Source organism: Malaclemys terrapin, chromosome 7 (assembly GCF_027887155.1).
Source record: "Malaclemys terrapin pileata isolate rMalTer1 chromosome 7, rMalTer1.hap1, whole genome shotgun sequence".
Taxonomy (NCBI): Eukaryota; Metazoa; Chordata; order Testudines; family Emydidae; genus Malaclemys; species Malaclemys terrapin.
Genome location: NC_071511.1, coordinates 14,796,180 through 14,818,633, shown reverse-complemented (window position 1 = coordinate 14,818,633; position 22,454 = coordinate 14,796,180). Strand labels below are relative to the sequence as shown.

The following is a 22,454-nucleotide window of genomic DNA, read 5'->3' as shown; positions in this document are numbered from 1 at the left end:
AAGAAGACATTAAAGAGCCTTGAACTGAAATGCAATTGCTGGGTGTTAGTTATATGTTGCACACAACTAACGAGGAGGTTACTGCCTGAATTTACAGCCTAACTGGAGTGATACCAGATATCATCAAGATGATGAGAGAAAGAAAACTTGATTTTGTGGGACATGTGGGTTGGATGAACAGAGTTCTGAAGCAAGTTTTGCAAGGATTGGTGCCAGGGCAGAGGCTTCCCTTGGTGAGTGTGGTTCAGCGGTGTAGCTAACTGGATGGGAATGCAGTGTGGCACGCTTCACAGCTATGTGAAGATCACAAAACCTGAAGGAAGATTGCTGGCCAGTAACTCATGTGCTTGCTGTTCATTGTGATGGGACTCTATGGTGCTATACACTACAGAATTACTTATGTATGTGACTGATTTTCAGTGGGACTTGTGCCTGTTAATTAGGTGCTTTTGAAAAACCCACTTAAAATGAGATGAGTGGGAGCAGGAGCTGGAGTCACCTTGGAGGCTGGGGAATTCCATCCCTTCAGAATAAGGTGTAAACACTTCCCTCCCCCCTTTTTATTTTTTTGCTCACTATGATGTTTCCAACCATAATAGAAAAAAATAAGTTTGGAAAAAACGAAGAAAATAAAATGAAACAACAAGAGATCCCTTCTCTAGTGCAAGTGATGAAGGCAACTAATGCCAATGTTTAGACTACCTGTTGGTAGTAGCATAATTCTGCAAGGCACTCAAAAGCTGCACGAAGGAAGTGTGTTATAAATGCCCAAATGGAACAAGAGATTCCAGGGGGTGATTTTCAGGAATATTACATTTAAATTTCTCATAAGAAAATAATCTATTATGTGCAGAGTCCTAAGAAATCAGAACAAAAAGTATTCAGCTGAAGGCAAAGCCTGCTTAATGTTAGTCCTCTCTTGATTTTCAAAAGTGCATTGTCAAACTTGGAAGGAACTGGCAGATTCATCACCTAAGTCTCCCCCATGAAAACATGGAGACAACGTACCTAGAGAAAACTCATTTTAAAATGGATATGCTGGAAGAGAACCCAAGTTAGGAAAACAATTAGTGAAAAGAACAGGAGTACTTGTGGCACCTTAGAGACTAACAAATTTATTAGAGCATAAGCTTTCGTGGACTACATCCCACTTCTTTGGATGCATATAGAATGGAACATATATTGAGGAGATATATATACACACATACAGAGAGCATGAACAGGTGGGAGTTGTCTTACCAAATTGGCCTCTCAGAGTTGGTAAGACAACTCCCACCTGTTCATGCTCTCTGTATGTGTGTATATATATCTCCTCAATATATGTTCCATTCTATATGCATCCGAAGAAGTGAGCTGTAGTCCACGAAAGCTTATGCTCTAATAAATTTGTTAGTCTCTAAGGTGCCACAAGTACTCCTGTTCTTTTTGCGGATACAGACTAACACGGCTGCTACTCTGATACCTGTAATTATAGTGAAGACACCACTTGAAATATTCTGTTCAAAATAAGCAAGGTCAATAACTGTCTTCAGTTAGGGCTGAATATGAAAGACGGTGAGTGTCTTTTCAGAGATGGAGAGTATCCTCAACTCTGACTGACCTTCATGAGGTAGAGGGCAGTTGTTAAATTAGATGGAAACTGGATGGGGAGCCATTCCTGACAGCTGTCAGAAAGAGGAGCTGAGCTCTTCTGTACTACCCGCTATCTTAACCACTGGTTGTCAGTGCTAACTAGGATGGGCTGAGCATTTTGCCAGGTTAGGCCAATATTATGTGACTTTGTGGATACTCCAATAGTTTTTAGTCTCCTTCACCATACTTCCACCTTCATATCTCAATGTTTTTAATAAATAAATAAAATGCTCCTGCCACTCCATAAATCACAAAGGGCACTTTGCAGGCTTTTTCAGGGAAGGGCCGGGGGTGGGGGGGAGTGACCGATCTGCTGCAGGATAGGTTTAGGGAGCAATGATGTTACTATGGGAAGCAGAGCTGCTCTGCATGGAAGCATCAGTACCCAGGTGCCTAAAAGCCCATGTTGTGTATCAATAAAAAATTCCAAAACTGGCCTCTGAGCAGGGCTAGCAAACTGTAGTACAGGGGATGCATTCCCATTATGACCTTGTACTATACAAGGTACCTTGGAGAGACTTAATTTAGGTTCATGTACTACTGTGTGTGTTGAATATATTGCCCTATGGTGGTATCCTGCAAATTATAAAAGCCCTAATACTCATAAGGTAACAGATTGCAATGGTAGGATCTATGTAGGTGTTGGTTATTTAGTGGGAGGAGCAAAAGATCCTGAATTTTAGTTCTGCTAAGATGTATGAGGTGATAGCATACAGAATAACTGACTGGCATTGGAATCGATTTAGCTGCGCAAGTGACGTGTGTGTGCACTTAAGTCAACAAAACAGCAGTATATACAGAATGTGTACAAATAGGTTTGTATAATGACAAAGAATAAAAACAATGTTAATAATTAACTGCTAGTGCCAGCTACCAAGCCATAGGTATTAAAAATTTCCCTACTAGGAGGGGAAAAAAAGCCTTTTAATGAAGGGTGCCATTTCTCTTTCATTTGTCCCAGCAAATATAAATTGAAAGGTAAAAACCAAAGCACCTTCACATAAAAGTCACCCAGCACTAATAGATTTGAGTGTTTTGCTGTTAAAGGATAGACAATTATTGCTAAGAGCTTGAAGAATTTCTGCAACAATAGTTTGTCCTTACAAAAAATCTCTTTGTATTGCAGCTAAGTCAGTGTATGATTGGGTTAGCAGCTGCATAAATTAAACTTGCCTGGGGGTTAGCCTAACTCACACAGTCAGTCTTTCAGAAAATTGTCTAAATGCTGCATTAATGAATTGTGGTCACTTATTTATCTCTTTCCTTTGGGGTTTATAAAGCCCTTGTCTGGTACATTCTCAGTATAGCAATCAGTGCTGGAAAACTTGTCCTGGACTGATAAGTACTACAGTCATTAAGTTCATTTGGAAGAGACGTTACATGACACTGCCACATGTGACCAGTGAACTTAAACATCAATTTACATGGTATAAAAACAATAGAACTACTCACATTGTATACGCGAATCTGGGAGATGCAGGTTAGCATGGAAAGGAATTTTGCAGAAAATCACTAAATCTAGGTAGGTTTTGTATTATTCAACAGCAACTAGTCATGGCCACTATGCAGTGGCACTGAGATGGTGGGTAACACAGGGGGAATCAAAAGTGGGATGTGTAACAAGGAAAAGATGGGGTATCTTTAAGGCTCTGGAACAAAAGCACGGGGCCCAGCTGCATATGGGCTGAGGCAAACTGAATCTGACTAATGTGAAATTGCTATCCAGAAAGTTTACCAACTCTAGCAGCAACATCTTTGTCTGCTTCCACTTAAAACACTCACTTGTCCACTCCTGGGGAGCATTCTGCACCAAAATATTAAAAATTCTGCGCATGATATTTTAAAATTCTGCAAAATTTTATTTGTCAAAATAACGCTACATAATCACACAAATTTCAATTATTTTGATAATTTATTTCAAAATACCTGTCAGCAAGTATGTCTGTAACAATACAGACACACACACATTCCTCTAGGAGTGAAGTGTTAAAGAAACCCCTATGACAACCCAGTTCCTGTTTCTCTGCCCAACTTCACAACCCCACCCCCCTTCGAGCCCAGCCTGCCCCCCCACCCCCCGAGTCCAGACATCTGCCTCCTTTCTCCTCAAGAGCCCAGAGGGAGAAACAACCTGCTGCTCTGTCCCAGGCTTGCATAGAGTTTCCTGAGCACCGCCCTCTCCTTCCCTCAGGGCATGCTGGGAACTGCAACTGCCAGGAACCCTCTATCTCCCTCCCGCCCAGCAGTGCCTTCTATGTGTGAGCTGGGCTCTGTGTGGTCCAGTAGCCCCTAGTGGTGGCTAGCAGCACTGTAACCCATTTCTGTGGGGGAAAAGAAATTCTGCACGCACAATGTTAATTTCTGCAAAATTCTGTATTGCGCAGTGGCGCAGAATTCCCCAAGGAGTATAAACTTTTGGAATTCACAAGGTGTTTTTTGGTCAGGAGGAGAGGGATCGCAGCACCATGGCACAGTGTGAATAGGTCCTAAGTGGTCACTCTCTAGAAATATTGCAAGATTGTTGCCATGTATCTTATCTGTAAATTGTAGGCCTGATTCCGTATTCATTACTTTTCATTAGTTTAACTCCATTGGCTTCAACTGACTGTTTTCGATTTCCATTGGAGTGAGACTGGAATCACTCCCTGTCTTTTTAAACAACTGTTGCCATTTTTGGAGAAAAGGCAATGATATGTTGCTAATTAAGACAGGCTTGTTTTCAGTATGCAAAAGCTGCATAGCTATCCAACCAGTGACTTATTTGTGCAGTTACCATGCATACATGCAGAATCACAGGACCTGGGTGCACAGTTTTAAAAAAATCTGAGCCTAAATTTTATACTGCCATAATTAGGCCCCAATCTGGAAGAGATTTCCAAAAGTATGACCTTTACATCTCACCAAAATCAAAGGGACTCTGAATAGGCAACCAGGATCGAGGTCTTAATCTATATATGCATTCAGGATGTTTATGGCTAGCCTATTAAAAGGGCACTTTTTCTAAGCATCACGTCAAAATGCAGTCCTGACTACTCAAAAGATTGTCCAAAAATGCCACAAAAGTATTCCTGTTTAAAAAAAACTTTATATAAAGGATTATTAAATATTTCAAATGGGACTGGGGAAAAGAACTGTTCATAAGATTTATGTATAAGTTTAAGACAATGTCAAGCTTAAAATAAGGCAAGTGAGTCATAATTTGTTAAGAGCATACTGTAGCTCTTAAATCTGAAAATGTCAGCTTGCTAATAGAAGCAAAGGAGTAAACAAGAGCGTAAAAAGCATGAATTAATAGGATGAAAACTGTAGGAAGCTTAATCCCAAAAGATGTTTAAGGTATAAAAATCTCTTTCCAAATAATGCCCACTTTTTAAATTACAGTGTTTTATTGTTTTTTCATAGACACAGCCCGTAAGAATAAAATTAATGTTTCATTTTAGTATGTTTGCAGGAAAATCTTAAGTGTTCATACTTTTCATACTCCAAAGAAGCGGATTTGCTGTATTTAAAAAAACTCCTTTAGCAAATTCCATCTGTTATTCCAAAAATACTAGATTCTTTATCTCAACAGAAGAAATGCAAAGATTGCCCTGTTCCTAATATGCATATTAATATTAAATCCAACAACACTTTTAAGTATTGTTTATTGTGGCTGGTTTTTAGCCTTCACATCAGATACAGTACTTTCCATTAAAATCTTGAAGTACATTCACAGGAGACAGATTCTTCTCATTCGTACGCTCAGTAGAAGCACAGTGGTGGGTGCTGTGCAGAATATAGCTACTGTATATTGATGGGCCACTAACTCAAGCATGGAATTGCAACAGTGCCTCTCTGTCGTCTTCCATTTGAAAATATCTGGCAAATTAGCATTAACAAGTCATATTAGAAACATCAAGAATAATAAGTGCTTTCAAACAGTGGGTTGTCAAATTATATGCACTAGTAGTCTGTTTCCTTTTTTAAAAAAAGAAAAAAAAAAAAAAAAAACACCAAAGAAAAAAGCCCTCAAATACTCAAAAGCCATGAAAACCTGCAAGGCAAAATACATTTTTAGAGTAGTGATATTTCTAAGTTTGAAGCCCAATGTCCCGAGTGGCTATGCATCTGTTACATTCATTTTGATCGATGGTAAGATAAGCATTGGGAAAATGTGCATTGTGCTTTTGTTGCCCACAGTCCTATTAGTGTTCTGCTTATGGGAGCCTGATCCTGTTCTCACTGAAATCAGTCCTCCCCCCAAACTCACTGGCAAAGGATCAAAGCTATGGTTAATACCCTTATTCCAGGTGATTAGAAGATGAATGGACTAAAATCTCTTGTAAAATTCTCTGCATAAATGAGGTTTTCAAAAAGCCAATAAAATAGTTCTGGTTATTTTGTTCACAATCTCCTGAGAATTTTTTGGAGACAGTAAGGGTGAATTCTCCTCCTCTGAGGAGGAATGCACATGTCAGAGCCCAATGGGCTGGCATACTCCACCTGAATGGGGAGGAAGAGATTTTTTTCTGCACTACTACTCACCACTCAGTCTGGATCTAACTTCAAAACCCACCCTTTTCCTCTCTCAAGTGACTGCTAGGAACAGAGTAGGCTGAAGTGTAGAGCTCTTGGAATGAGCAGGTGAGGCTGTTGTCTTGAGATCTGGATAGTAAGAATCTGAGAGCAGGCATTCCCACCGGAGCTGTAGTTGTGAGCATAAAAATCCAAGGAATGTAGGGCTGGAAGGGACTTCGAGAAGTCAACAAGTTGTGGCAGGACCAAGCAAACTTAGACCACCACTAACAGATGTTTGTCCAGCCTGTTTTTAAAAACTTCCAATGATGTGGATTAAACAACCTCCCTCGTTAAACAACGATCTATCGTCTACAGCCAAGCGCTGAGGCATCTGCTCCAACCCCTCAGACAGAGACCAACACCTACAAGATCTTCACCAAGCATTTTCAAAACTACAATACCCACACAAGGAAATAAAGAAACAAATCAACAGAGCCAGATGTGTACCCAGAAGCCTCCTGCTACAAGACAGGCCCAAAAAACAAACCAACAGAACTCCACTGGCCATCACCTTCAGTCCCCAGCTAAAACCTCTCCAACGCATCATCAGTGATTTACAACCCATCCTGGACAATGATCCCTCACTTTCACAGACCTTGGGAGGCAGGCCAGTCCTCGCCCACAGATAACCCGCCAACCTTAAGCAACCACGCACCGCACCATAACAACTCTAACTCAGGAACCAACCCATACAACAAACCTTGATTCCAACTCTGCCCACATATCTACATCAGCCACACCATCACAGGACCTAACCAGATCAGCTACAACATCACCGGCTCATTCACCTGCACGTCCACCAATGTTATATATGCCATCATGTACCAGCAATGCCCCTCTGCTATGTACATAAAGACTGTGAATGGCTATTTAACTACAGATGCAGTTTCTCCTCCCTTGGTGTTCATACCTCAACTACTAGCAGAGCACCTCGCCCTCCCTGATTGAACTAACCTAGTTATCTCTATACTGATTTTTACCTGCCTCTGGAAATTTCCATTACTTGCATCTGAAAAAAGTGAGGTTCTTACCCACGAAAGCTTATGCTCCCAATACTTCTGTTAGTCTTAAAGGTGCCACAGGACCCTCTGTTGCTTTTTACAGATTCAGACTAACACGGCTACCCCTCTGATACTTAACATATTTGAAGACTATCAGATTCCCCCTCAGTCTTGTTTTCTCAGCACTACACATGCCCACTTTTTTAAGCCTTTCCTTATAGGTCACGTGTTCATCATTTTTTGTTGTTCTCCTCTGGACTCTTTTCAATTTGTCCTCCTCTTTCTTAAATTGCAGCTTCCAGAATTGTACACAGTACTCTAGCTGCAGCCTCACCAGTGCTGAGTAGAGCAGGACACTTACCTCCCATGTCTTACATACAACCCTACTGTTAATGTGCCCCAGAATGATGATAGTCTTTTTTGCATCACATTCTTTATTCTCAGTAAATTTGTGATCCACTATAACTGTCAGGTTCTTTTCAGCAGTACTACCACCTAGCCAGTTATTCCCCATTTTGTAACTGTGCATTTGATTTTTCCTTCCTCAGTGAAGTACTTCGCATGTAATCTTAATGTATTTCATCTTGTTGAATTCAGACCCATTTGTCAAGGTCAATTTGAACTCTAATCCTGCCTTCCAAAGTGCTTGCAACCCCTCCCAGCTGGGTGTCAACTGCAAGTTTTATAAACATACTGAGCACTCATTACGCAAGTAATTAATAAAAATATTGACTAGTACCCAACCCAGTACTGACCCCTGTGGGACGTCACTAGATATGCCCTCCCAGTTTGACATCAAACAATTGATAACTACTCTGAGTACAGTCTTTCACCCACTTTATATTAATTTCATCTAGGCCACAATTCCCTAGTTTGCTTATGAGAATGTTATGTGGGACTGTGTGAAAAGCCTTACTAAAATCAAGATATTACATCTACTGCTTCCCCCAGATCCACTAAGCCAGTAACTCAGTCATTTTGCTTGTATTTTACAATTTCATTACTCCTTATTTAGGGCACGGTCCCTCTTCTAGGGAGTAAATTCCTCTAAGACTGACATGTTGGAACCCACGCTTTGCTCATTAAGAAATGGTCCTGTGTGCTCATGTCAAGACAATGCTGGTACCTAGGTTTAAACAGGTTTTGCCCCTTTCTCTAGCCATTACTACACTTGCAGATCTGCACTAAAGAACATATCAAAGCAAATATGATGATGCAAAACAATATGCTGCAGAAGTATGGAAGTGACACAGTTTGTGGACTCTGTATACTTTCTATGCATTCAGCATGGTTGAAATACCCTGAACAATTTAATCCTCCCCCTTCTGCTTTGTGTATTCATATATTATGTGCAAGATGTAACCATTAACACTAGACAATCTGTTCCCTTTACTCAATAACACTTGCTTTGCTCGTTGAGTAAAAAAGGAGACAGGAGCACCGTTGCAGAGAGCTACTGCTCTGAGTCTTATTGACTGCACAATTGAGGTCTTGTGTCCCTGCTATGCTGTAGTTACAACTTTCTTTTCTTTTACTCTGCACTAGCATCTGCAAAGTCCCAACCAGAAAAACTCTTCTGGGTGATGAACTGTCTGATTGCATCCACCTGGCTTCTGAATTGACTTTTTTTTCCTCTCACTCCAGGTTTTCCATTTTCTTTGTTAAGATTCATTGAAGATGGAAAAGAAAGATGGTCTGGTGGTTAAGGTGCTGAATTGGGACTCTGGAGAGCGGAGTTCAATTTCCAGCTCTTCCACAGACTTCCCGTGGGGTGTGCAAATCACTTCATTTTTCCATGCCTCAGTTTTCCATCCATAAAATGTAGATATTATATTGCCTCAAATGTTATCTTTCTTGTGTATTCTTTCCTGCAAGTGGCAATGTGCAGAGGTCCCAGTCAAGTCAACGAGGCTTTGCATGGGTGCAGTGCACCTGCTTACATGTTGTTCAGTGGGGCCTAATTTCAGTTGGGGTTTCAAGGTACTACTGTTAGAAAAATATAATTATTTGTATGAATCGTATCCAGATAGTATAGTGGTTGCCACCTTAAAAATGTGATGATGAATAGATTCTGGTGGAGAGGATGACAAGGATAAGAGCCATAATCAGTAGTTTAACTGTGATTCCTGTTCCCTGAGCCAGTAGGGGTTGATGTTGCTGCAAACTCCCAAACCACTGGCCCCTGCTGGAGGACAGCAATGATGGGGAGGGGGGAGCATACCACGGGAAGGGAAGAAGAGACTTCCCAAAGTCACTGAGTTTGACTTACTCTCTCATCCCCCTCCTCACAGTCTACCCAGGCAGGAACTGCGTGAAACTGCTTGACTTATATTTTCACTGGAAAGAAGAAAACAAAAGCCCACATTTTGCAGAAAGTCACCTAAATTTGGACTTCTGTGACAAGTTTTTCTCAACAGTCCCAGCAGAGAAAGCAGCTAGGCACTGTCTTCTACCAAACAGAATATCCCAAAATGACTTTGGGGTGCATTATGCCCCTACATGTTTATTTCATGCAAGGCTGGTCATGGAGATTTGAATCTAGGATTACTGGGTTTTGAATGGTAGCCTAGACCAGTGCTTCTCAAAGCCGGTCTGCCGCTTGTTCATGGAAAACCCCTGGCGGTCCAGGACGGTTTGTTTACCTGCCGCGTCCGCAGGTTCGGCCAATTGCGGCTCCCACTGGCCGCGGTTCACCACTCCAGGCCAATGGGGCCTGTGGGAAGGGCAGCCAGCACATCCCCTGGCCCGCGCTGCTTCCCGCAGCCCCCATTGGCCTGGAGCAGCGAACTGCGGCTAGTGGCAGCCGCGATCGGCCGAACCTGCGGATGCGGCAGGTAAACAAACCAGCCCAGACCACCACCAGAGGCGGCCCGACTTTGAGAAGCACTGGCCTAGACAGTTCATTACCAGAAAGGATGCACAAAGAGGATCAGTGGCCTACAAAAGAAAAAGGAGAACTAGGGAGCTGGGAGAGAGTGCTGGAAAAGAATGTCATGACCTTGTCTAGTTTATCTGATGAGTGATAGTTTTATTGGTAGAAATAGTAATAAAAATATGGTGTATGTGAGAAATGCCTTGGACCACAGAAAAATGTGTGTGCTTGAACTGCACATGCATTTCATTAAGCCAGAGACAATAGCTTTTCCCTCTCTTCCCCCTCTGGTTCCCTGCCAGTATGGTTATTTTGCTTCCAACACAGCTCTAGCGGAGGCTTCCATTTTGTGACTTATCTGGGTTCCCCATCTGCTTGGGCAGAGCCAGTCTGTAGGTGGTTCGTACCACAGTCAGTGGTACCCAGGAATATCTTTGCTAGAAAAAGTTGCCAAAAAAATAAAAATCAATGAGCCAGTTTCAAAGTGTGAATTTATAAGATTGACATCATAATGGCAATGGCTATAGGAAGCACATAAGCTTTGCAATGATAATAAGCAAACAGTTCATTTACTTTTATAGCCTAGATTTTGTACCAACAAACAAGTAAAAAAGGAGGGGCAGAGCCTTGTTGTTGTTAAATTGCACTTGGGTAATTTTATTTATTTTTCTTTATAGGGCTGTACTAAAATAATTACTTTGTAATGACCATCGTGATTAAACATTAAATAAAATCAAAAGCTTTACTTTTATAGTGTCTTTCTGTGCAACTTATGTATAAACATTATATTGTAGAGGGTGAATCCTGCATTCCTACTGACTTCATTGGCAATTGTGTGCGTGCAAGGAATACAGGATCAGGTCCCATATTACATAGTATTTTGTTATATGTAGGTTAATAAAAACAGTGTAATGAATTGGCTGGTATGGAGGCTTTTGACTGCTCATTCAATACTGTGAATACACCCGTAAGAAAATAAACAGATGAAGCATGGTAGGTGCTTAAAGATCCAATATATAAGTTGTTAACACCAAGCCACAGGATTTGGAACCTAACCAAGTCAAGATAGCATAGAAACAATTCCATTAAGCAGCCTCTGATTTGTTTTTGTTACTAGACTGGATTAAAGTTGAGTTGATATTAGTGAAAATAACTTCTCGTCAAGTTACTGGGTAGCATAATTTCTCCTCCTATTTTACTAGTGTCTTAGGACACTTTTCTTCTGAATAGTTTTCTACATGAAGTTTTCTGCGTAAGCTCTTTTTCCCCCTGGAGAACCTCCTGGTTCTTCTTTCACTGTTGGTAATATAACACTTTAAACCAGGGTAGGCAACCTATGGCACGCGTGCCGCAGGCGGCAGGGGAGCTGATTTTCAGTGGCACTCACACTGCCCGGGTCCTGGCCTCTGCATTTTAATTTAATTTTAAATGAAGCTTCTTAAACATTTTAAAAACCTTATTTACTTTACATACAACAATAGTTTAGTTATATATTATAGACTTATAGAAAGAGATCTTCTAAAAACGTTAAAATGTATTACTGGCACGCGAAACTTTAAATTAGAGTGAATAAATGAAGACTCCGCCCACCACTTCTGAAAGGTTGCCGACCCCTGCTTTAAACTAAACCCGGTACCTTACTTAAAAAGAGTGGGTTTTTGGGGCGGGGGGCAGGGAGGGAGAGATTTCCACCAATAATTTAACTGCTATTGTGGTGGGAGGGGGGAATGGCCGGTAACATACAGTCGTCATCTAAAAGATTCAAGTCCATCTCAACTGAAAACTGAGAAAACATCAAGCAAATCTTTATCATACTGCATCTCCAGTAGCACCCAAAATTTGCCAAGTAATGAGTTTTCCAGATCGAAAAGAAAGCATGATCCTTGTTCTGAGTAGTTCATAATCTAAAGACAGACCTACAGAGAGTAGGGGAATTTGTATATCCAATATTATGCACACACTTAACAAGGACATAGAAACTATTCCCAAATTTTGCTCCTCAGGCATGTCATTTTCAAGTCAGCAAGTTTCCCATAAATATAATTGCTTATTTAAAATTCTGAGAAATATATAGGATGAGCAATAACTGGTGGAATTGACAGAAATAGCAATTTATACTTTGCAGTAAAGATTTTAAACTGTTGATGCTTTATTTTTTATTAAACTCAGAATGTGAAGACTTTACCTAATTGAGACTATTTATCCAGACATTGAAATGTTTTGTATATAAATGTATTTGTCCACTAATTTATAAAGACCGTTTGTCTGAGTGCACAAGGTATCTTGTACTGTAATGAAGTTATTTTAAAGCGTTAAGTAGTCATTTCTTGGCAAACTTTTTTTTGGTTCTTGAAAATAGTTCACTTAGCAGCTTTGTTTACCCACAGGTGAAATCAGGATCTACAACTACCTTCTGCAATATCTAGAATTAGTAGGATGGTGGGTTTTTTAAATGTCAATACTTAGTTTCTAATTAGTAATAGATATTTGTAATTTAAATTTGATGAAGGCCCTGTCAGAATAAATGATCTTCATACTAATATGCGCATTAGCAAGTTATGCATTTACTAGGTATTTTGGGTGTTGCTTAAGCAAGTGATCCATAAAAAACAAAAAAAACAAAATATAGGAGTTATTACATCTGTGATAGACTACATGTACTGTTACCACATTTAACAGCTTTGATTTAGACTTTCTATAATAACCAAAAAAATCTAAATCTCCTGCATTCTGGACAACCACAACTATTCTATCTGCAAATACAAAACAAAATGTACAAGAAATACCAATTTATAAGCTTTCTGCTTCTTGATCTGTTTAGCAAAGTGCTTTTATGCTAGTTTAATTTCTTAGGCCCTGATCCTGCAGTGTGTTGCTGACAAGTGAATCTGTGAACTTGCTTGGAAACCTAGCGCAATAGTTAAACTGAACCAGAGCTTTGGGATCTAATCCAGTTCCCCCTGAAATCAATGGGAGTCTTTGCACAGTCTTCCCTGGGTGCTAGATTAGGACTGTAAGCTTATATAAGTAGGAAGACTTTATAGGGCAAATTCTGCTTTGATGAATATCCTATGAAACTCCACTGACCTCAGTGGGGCTTCTTGGAGTGAAAGTCAGTGGAGAATTGGGCCTCATGTCAACTTTTCATGAAAGTAAAACAAACTCCAAAGATTGCATCTAAACTTGGCTAATGATTTTGAAGTTCTGTTGACTGCTAGACAGTTGCTTGAATTCAATGAACATAAGCTAAGCAGATCTCCAGTATGGTGGAGAAACCATGTAAACATTTTATTCAGATTAAGCAAGACCATTTCCCCCTATTAATTGTCTTAAAACTTCTCACCAAGTGGGATTAGTGGTCCCATTTGAAGTATTGCAGTCAGAAGGACAGATCCGTTATACAGATGGAGATCCAAGCTAACACAGACGTCTTCTGGTGGGATAACATAAGCCATATCTTAGAGTCCCTAAGGTGGTGCTGTGAGCAGTTTCCTAATTTGATTAATACAAACGTCCGGAAAAAAAAGAAAGAAAAAGCAGCTCTTTCTGATGTCAATCACCATCAGACTCTTGCAGGGACCAGATGTAACTGAGTCAACTTTGCATCAGACATGCCAAACCCGTGGGGAAAAAAACCTGCAAAAATTGGGCCTTTTTTTTTTTTGGCTTAATTGGCTTGAGAGTTGCTTGTTGGCTAGTAGTAACTTGTTGCTTGTAGCAGCTTCCCTTCCCTTCCCTTTTTTTTTTTTTTGATTGGCTCTTGGCAAGCAGGGGGAAAGGGAGTCAGGGATGCACAGCAGGACCACCACAGACCCAGACTGCATGCCGGGGGGAACCGGTGATAGTGTGTTGGGGTTATTAAGGATTGGCTTGTTTTGGCCTTGTTTTGAAATGGGATTAGCTTGATTTTTGGCTTATTGTGAAAGTCAGGGTGCTTATTTACCACATGAAAGTTGGCATCTGTGCTTTGCATATGTCATAGCAAAAACACATGAAAATGAATAACTGTGTGGGGGAAAGGGAACATACACAGTTTCTAGGTTTCCTAAAAACTATCTGGGACAGAATTGGTGATATGTTCATAAAACTGCTCCGCAATGGTCTATCAAGATGTCCAACTGCTACAACAAAAACTCTTGGTCAACCCTATAAAACACCATGGAAATACTGAACATCAAGAGAACCTGAGGTGGAAATATGCATGAGACACAGCTATTAAGTCACATGAGCCAATTTCAGCCCTGGTGAACCTCCAGCATCGTCACTGTATGAGCAAAAACAATGAGGAGTACTTGTGGCACCTTAGAGACTAACACATTTATTTTGGCATAAGCTTTCGTGGGCTAAAATCCACTTCATCAAATGCATGGAGTGGAAAAATATAGTAGACAGCTATAAATACACAGCATATGAAAAGATGGGATTGCCTTACCAAGTGGGGAGTCAGTTCTAATGAGAAAATTCAATTAAAGTGGAAGAGGGCAATTATCAATGGGGGGGGGGAGAAGAGGGGGAAATCACTTTTGTAGTGGTAATCAGGGTGGCCTATTTCAAACAGTTGGTGTGAGTAACAGTAAGGGAAAATTAGCATGGGGAAAAGTAGTTTTTGTAGTGACCCATCCACTCCCAGTCTTTATTCAGGCCTAATTTGATGGTGTCCAGTTTGCAAATTAATTCCAGTTCTGCAGTTTCTCACTGGAGTCTGTTTTTGAAGTTTTTTTGTTGAATTGCCACTTTGAAGTCTGTTATTGAGTGTCCAGGGAGATTGAAGTGTTCTCCAATTGGTTTTTGAATGTTATAATTCTTAACGTCTGATCTGTGTCCATTTATTCTTTTGTGTAGAGACTGTCTGGTTTGGCCCATGTACATGGCAGAGAGGCATTGCTGGCACATATCACATTGGTAGATGTGCAGGTGAACAGGTGATGGTGTGGCTGATGTGATTAGGTCCTATGATGGTGTCCCTTGAATAGATATGGGGACAGAGTTGGCAAGAGGGGTTTTGCAGGGATAGGTTCCTGGGTTAGTGTTTTTTGTTGTGTGGTGTGTAGTTGCTGGTGAGTATTTCCTTCAGGTTGGGGAGGGGGGAGCAGTCTGTAAGCGAGGACTGGCCAGTCTCCCACTCTGAAACCGTTCACTGTATGAATTGAATAGAGTTTCCTCAGGGATGAATTTGGCCCACTTAGTGCATATTCTTGAATAAACTGCAGCATAAAGGTAGGGAGAGTCCAGCTTTGGACTCACTCATATTTCTATCTCTGAAAACTATATACTTAGTTCTACACTTACTGCTATAATACACAGATAAATGTTAACTGCTTTAGAAGTGTCATAGGCTATGTAACAATCCATGAAACAAGTAATGTGGAAGAGATTACTAATCACAGGGAACCCTATTCTGTTAAATTACACGAGCACAACTTCTGTTTGAAGTCTTTTGGGAGTTGCAGCCATGTAACGAAGAACACAGTTTGGACCAGCACTTTTGGAAGTGAATGTTTAGGTTATTCATTTTTTTTTTAAAATACATATAATCAAAAAACTGTATTTAGAAAAGCCCCTATTTTGTCACTTTCATCCACTTGCAGTTTCAGTACAGCAACTGACTTGGGATCTCCTGCTTCCCTGTAGAAGCAGCAGTTTCTCTCCGGGTCTCTAATCAAAGGTGACAGCCATATAAATTGATGCATTCACAGGAGTTTATTAAATTAAATATCAGAATGAGATGCTAACAATTCCTAAATAAAACCCGTGAGTCTTTTTTTCCCCTTTGGTATTAAACTTTGTGAGGCAGCAGAGAAAAAGTATCAAACCATGCTCACATAAAAAGAATGATGGTTGGCATTTTAGAAAAGTGAATTATGTATCAAGGTTATTGTACAAAATAAAGGAAAGACTATCTCTAGGGCACTTTCATAACTCCTGCATAGTTTGGAGCCATTACATTTCAAAACAATGTCCTGCTAAACATTTAAGACCAGTATTTAAAATTACTTTGCCTTTCCTTAAACTTTATATCTACCTTCTAGATCAAGTATATTTTGCCTATCTTGAGACTGTGTGTTCTAAATAAAGTTTGGTCCCTGTTCTCTTGCCACTTAAGTCAATAGCAAGATCTAGACCAAAGGTCTGGTGTGCATCATCAAAAGAAAAGTGCACCACAGAATTTGGAGAAATGAAATTTTCCACTGAGAACTTGCAAATTACAAATTAAAGTTACCCAAAGTATATTGAGTATTTTATGGCAGGATTTTCAAGAGCATTTGGCATAACTCTGCTCCCCCTAATGTCAATGAATGCCTATTGACTCCAACAGGAGTCGAGTTAGGTCAACAGTGAGTGGTTCTGAAAATCTCACCTTGTGCATTCATTGTCATACTTTTAAAAATTGAGAGAAGCCATCGAACTTCACAAAAGGCCAACGTAAACAGATTTGTAGTAAAGTGGTTGTTTAAGAAGCAATGAATAAGAAAATGTAGTTTAAAAATTGTTTTGTTTCTTAGCTTAAGAAAAGGTATGCTCTATTATTGATTAACTGCTTTCAATAGATTAAAGGATTACAACAGCTCAGTCAGTTATAACCACAAAGAAGACAAGACAAAGTTAATGTCTTTCAAAACCAGATGTTCATTGGTCTATTTTGCATTAAAAATTAGTCTTTTGAGTCTCTTAGCTTTTCAGAATAGAGACCAATCCTTTGGGAAGCACAATTTATTAGTATTGTGATATGACAGTATTGGTTTAGTGTAGATTAGGGGTTTTGGTTTTTTTACTGTCACTCATTTTCCCCCATTTTGTTGTAATTTTGCTAGGTGTTAAGACTATGGGATTGTCAACATCTGAAATGCTACAGCAGGTTCTCCCCTTGGCATAGGCAATCCACTTCTCTGAGAGGCAGTAGCTTGGTTGAGGCAACTTCTGTTGACCTAGCACTGTCTAAACTGAGGTCAGCTTAACTATTTCATTCATAGGTATGGATTTTTCACAACCTTAAGCAATTTAACTGGGTCAACTTAACTTTTCAGGGTAGACCAGGCCTAAGTCACTTGTAGCTAAGAAAAGTGTTCCTACAACTCCCGTGTTTACTTTTTCCTAACGGCATATTTATTTAGCATCTGTACATCTATGAAAACATTAAAAACCTAAAGTGCGACAGACAAGGTCTGCAAGATATATTATGGTAGAAAAACAAGCTCAATATACTTTAGATGCCATGGTATTTAATGGTTTCATTCTGCTAATTGCTTGGCACCTTCTGTGACACTCACCAGTCTATGAGCTCAGCACCTTGCAGAATGAGGCTTTTAATTAGGTGAAGATGCACGATTAGCATTTGAAATACAGGACTGCTGTGAATTAATGTTATGGAAACAGATAAAAATGGGAAATGAATTATATGCTTCCAGAAACTTTATAGATTTTTCTTCAGTTCTATGCCTACAAAATGTCTGCCAGAAAACAAAACAACAAAACAACCTTTAGCTTGGAAGAATGAAGTATCACACATGTATTGTTCATGTAACTATGGTAACCTACAAATGCCACCAGTGTTTCTATTTCATACACAAATGAGGGGACAGCTGTGGAGACCACATGTCTGCCAATAGAATAATATATGTGAACTGGGATAGCTTGGGTCAGAAAATTATAACTCACTTATATTAATCAGGGCTTCAAATAACAGACAGCTCTTAAGTTAAAATATACACATCACAATAAAAGTCAGAGTAAGAATAGTTTTTAATTCTTGAAGGACCTTTGATTGTTCAGTGAACATTTCCATTATCTTTGCAACTTGCTAGATACTGTATTTGTTTGAATAATGCTATAAAATGCAATTCTTATAAATGTCACTTGATTTCCCCCCCCCCCTTTGGTTTCATCTCTTCCTGATGCCCTAGCCCAATCCTGTAGTCCTTACCTAGTTTGCACCCAATCCAAATCCCACTGAGGTCAAAGGAAGTATTTTCCCATTGACTTTAATGAGCTTTGTATCAGGTCCATAATGGGGTGTTTTGCCTGAGTAAGTACCCCATGGAATGCTGAAATATTGTGGTTGACATCTGTAATGATATTGATGAATAAAAACGGGGTGGGGGTGGGGGGGTGGAGAGAGCTTGTTTTACTTGTTAATATCATGCAAATAAACTAGAGGCCCAGAAGTAATCTTTGATACATTAGAAACAATCTGACCACGACCTTCATTACGAAGGTCGCCATTTGCAGTAGTGAGCATTTTTAAATGAAATTAAAATCTGTTTAAATAAGTTTGGAGGTGGCATCATCCTTAATAGTCACAAAAATTAATAGCAGTCATAGAGCTACAAATATTTTAATGAATTATGCAAACTGTATTTTAAATATTGTACCTGAGTTATGATTCATGCAAGGTGTTTTACTAGTTTTCCCTAAAAGTCAAGAGCTTCTAAATGTTGACAGTTGCAGTATGCTGCTGATGTACTGAGAAAGCATAACACAAGAAATATAATTAAAGAAAAGTTTTCCTTGGTCTCCAAAGTGCCCTGATATTGCATCAAACTAAAACAACAAGGTTAGTCCATTACTTTAGTGAATGCTGCTTTGAGTGCAGGAAAACAAAACATGTGTGCTTGAAATAATTCAGCTAGCAATTACTTGCATGTATAAGACTATGATAATTAAATATTAATCAAAGCTCTGTTCTTGAGAGAAATGCTTGTACTGTATTCATGAGTTGGAATAAGATGCCCAGACTGAAAACTTTAAAAACAAAACCAAAAAACCAACAGATCTTGCTACCAAAGATCTTGCTATATATCTCGAAAGCAATCTGAATAAAAAAATAAATAGAAATCTGTCTGCTTTCCATGTGAACTTGCTACCTTGTTGCAGAAAGTCTTCCATAATTAGTTTAATTTTTTAACTGATTAACGTAGATCACCGTATATGCCATGAAATTGGCAATATAGCTATTTCCCTGTCTAACCAATATAATGTCACTCATCTCAATGATTGGTACAAGCAGTCTTTCAGTTTCATCACTGTAATTGATCCTTTTAAAGTTCAATAAAGTTATTAGAATATGTACATTTTATAAGGATGGTATAAAGATCTATTCAGGATAAATTTTGAACTGTGAAAGCAAGTATTTTCGTTACATGGCAATTCCACGAATTTCAGCTCTTGAAAAAAATCTCAAGCTTCAGAGTGTAAACTGAACACCCACAGTGGGGGATGAGGAAGGAATCTCTTCCTTTCAGGGTATGGTACTATATATGCATGCAGCATTATGGAATGAAGAGGGCGTCAATTTCTTCTGGAGCATCAGATATTTGCCCCTACCAAAGGCAATATACCAGATTACATAGGCCAATAGTCTCATCAGATATAACAAATCCTATTTTATTATCTGGAATGCGTCCTTCCCCCAATGAATTAATTTGTTTTTCTCTGTCCAAATGTATCTTTCTTAAGTTTTTAATTCCAATTTATAGGACTTGAAGAAAAATATTTTAGTTGATTAAAACACTTAATATAACAATGAGATCTCATCTGATGTAAGGCTTTGGCCATTTTAAATGTCTCCAGGATTGTTTCATGTGCACCTAAATTACTTACTTTCCAATAAAAGGTTTATAGTCTCATTTAGAAATGTCCATAAGGAAGAAAGACAAACATTCACAGAAGAGCTTTAATGCTAGGATTTGTAACTTGGTAAATACTGTGCAGCATTAAGGCAAAAATGATAACTGCTTAGTTGGGTCATCTGTATCGTCTTTCGACTATAACTTTTTTTATTTAAGTTTTATGGTTACATTTCCCCCTATTGCCTAGTGGGAAAAATGCATTGAACCAGCACTAAATAACTTAAGGAAACATGTAAAATAGCAGACTAACATCTGTTGTATTCCTCCTCAAAACATCCAACACTCGAATACAATGCATGCTCTCTCTCTCTCTTTAGATGCCTCCGTCCATGAAGTTTTAGAATGCAGGGGTTAACCCCTTTCAGTGAATGGGCCCTTTTACTCTTGAGAACAGCCTATGAGACTCCAACAAAAGGAGAGGCAACTGGTTCTTGGCATGTTAGTAGGTATATTCACCCAGACTCACGTGCAGCTCATGCTGCAAGCCCTTTGTCCTACTGGGCTTCACAATGCTGGGAGGTGAACAGTGCACAGAGTGCTGTCTATCAAGCTAATACTGGAGAAAACAAGAAAAGTCCTTGGTTTGTGGCTGTTTGAATCAGGTTATTGATTTTCAGCATCCTGCATTGTTACATTAAGTTATAATGATGTGAAAGGGGAATGTGTGCAGTACTTTATTTTAAATCAGCCTTGCATATAAAAAAAAAATTAAGGGCAGATTCTTAGCTGGTGCAAATCTGCATACACCATTGGCTTCAATTTACACCAGATCAGGATCTGGCCCTAAATTATTTGAGGCCAGTGAGATTTAGTGCATTTTCATCTGCTGAGTTTGATGTGCAATATTATAAAATTGTACAAATGGGCAAAATTGTGTCACTTGAAGTGTTTTTTAAAATATAGTGGTACAGAAAAATCTTTATATAGGAGTAAACTGCTACTGTTGAAATTGCAAATCATACTCTCCTTCCCTACCTCTACCATCCATCTCATCCACTCAGACTTTTAAATATTACCAAAACAAGTTAATACAGGTATGGAGCAGTCATGACTCCAATATTTCATTGCAAACAACAATCAAAGAATTTGGCTTTCAGATAAAAGTGACAGCCATTCATACAATTCCCAAACAGAAAAAAAACTTACACTGAGCCTTTATTCCATTTTCTGAAGGTCTATTGTTAAACTGAAGACTCCTTGTCGTTTCAAATTCCTTCATGTGAATGGAGGAGGCAAGACATCTGCCAGGATACACTCACATTTGCATGCAAATCAGAGATTTAGAGACATACATGCCCCTGCTAGACAATCAGCACCAGTTTCACTCCATACATAAAGTGATCAAACTTCATTCCTCTACTGTTTCATACATGACTTCTAGTCAGTTTTATTTCAGTAGTTTACCAGTGAGATAAATGCACTAGACAAGTACATGACTTAGGTGGTGGAAACTAGTAAAAATGATTACATAAAACAAAAGCAAAACTGGAGTAGCCTAGAGGAAAGCAAAGTGCCTTAAAATGAGTAGGGGGGACACCAAAAGCCCACCTGAATGGCAGGCAACATTCCTTAAAGACCATCTTATCCATTTTCTTGTTTACCCTTGTGGGTTTGAAACTTAGAAACAGCTCCGTCCCCCTGGATTATCCTAATGCACTATGAAATCACTATTCATGCAGTAATCTTACTACCCTTTGTAACTTTCTTGGTGGCGACAAACAATACCCTAGCCATGTACAGGGCAGACCTGGCCGTAGCCAGCTTTTCACTGGAGGGCTCTTGCTTCTATAAAGGACCAGAACCTCGAGGCTGAATCCCTAACCAGAAAAGCCGGTTGACTGGGATTTCCTTGGAAGACAGGGAACCCCTTGCTCCTGTTGTCACCATCCTCCCTCGCCCCTACCCCACATCCCTCCCAGCACAAAGGACACTGCCTGGCAAACTTTCCTCACTGTGTCTGACTGTCTGGCATAGAGTGGGCAGCAGCAGCTCCTTGCTGGTCCTCTAGCAGGATGGAGAGAAGCAGAGATCGCCTGGAACCACCACACCTATTAGCACGTGTGGAGATCACAGCCTGGAGGGGGGAGGGTAGTGCGGGGGGGGGGGATGATGGGGGGAGGGAACGTTTATTATATTCCCATTATGAACCTTAACCCTTTGCCGGCTGCGTCAGCCTGGGCTGTGGGTGACCGCTTTAAAGTAGCCTCAAGGTTTTCAGGGCGATTTTGCGGTCGAGACAAAGGCGGTCTTTGCGATTGTCCGCGGGGTGGCCACTTAACACAGGTTTCGTCATAAATTGACCCCCCCCATCCCCCAGTTCAGCACTGGCAGCCCCCATTGCTGGATGCCAGCCCTCCCCTCCCCACTGCAGCTCCAAGCGAGCCTGCCCTCCCCCGCCAAGGAGAAAACACTTACCCAGAGGGTGCGGGGCGGCGGGATGCTAAGCCCCGACTCCTGCCCCTAGCCGCACGCTGGGAGCAGGCTGGCTGCCCATCCACCAGCCGCTACCCCTGGGCAGGAGGTGCCCCGTTCACGGAAAGGGGGTGGGGGGTGGCTGGGATTTTTTTGGTTCAGGGTCCAGCCCCCCCGCCCCCGGGGCGTGCGGGGAGCGCGATACAATTTGTAGAAGGGGAAAAAAAAACTCAAAGCCTCGGCCAAGCCCTAAGCGATGCTGGCTGCGGTGTCCGCTCCACACCCTGCTGCTCAGCCAGACAGTCCCTCGGTCTTCCTCTCCTCTCCTCTCCTCTCCTCCTTCTCCTCCGCTGC

The 22,454-nt window shown here is 40.3% G+C and overlaps 1 protein-coding gene across 1 annotated transcript in view; it reads right to left on the bottom strand.

Moving 5' to 3' along the window:
- LRRN1 (leucine rich repeat neuronal 1) overlaps positions 1–22,453 on the bottom strand; it is a 35,384-nt gene extending 12,931 nt beyond the window's left edge. The window contains exon 1 of the mRNA XM_054035569.1: positions 22,104–22,453. The gene's annotated coding sequence lies outside the window, so the exon portion shown is untranslated. The remainder of the gene's footprint in view (positions 1–22,103) is intronic.
- Between the last annotated feature and the right edge of the window lies 1 nt (position 22,454).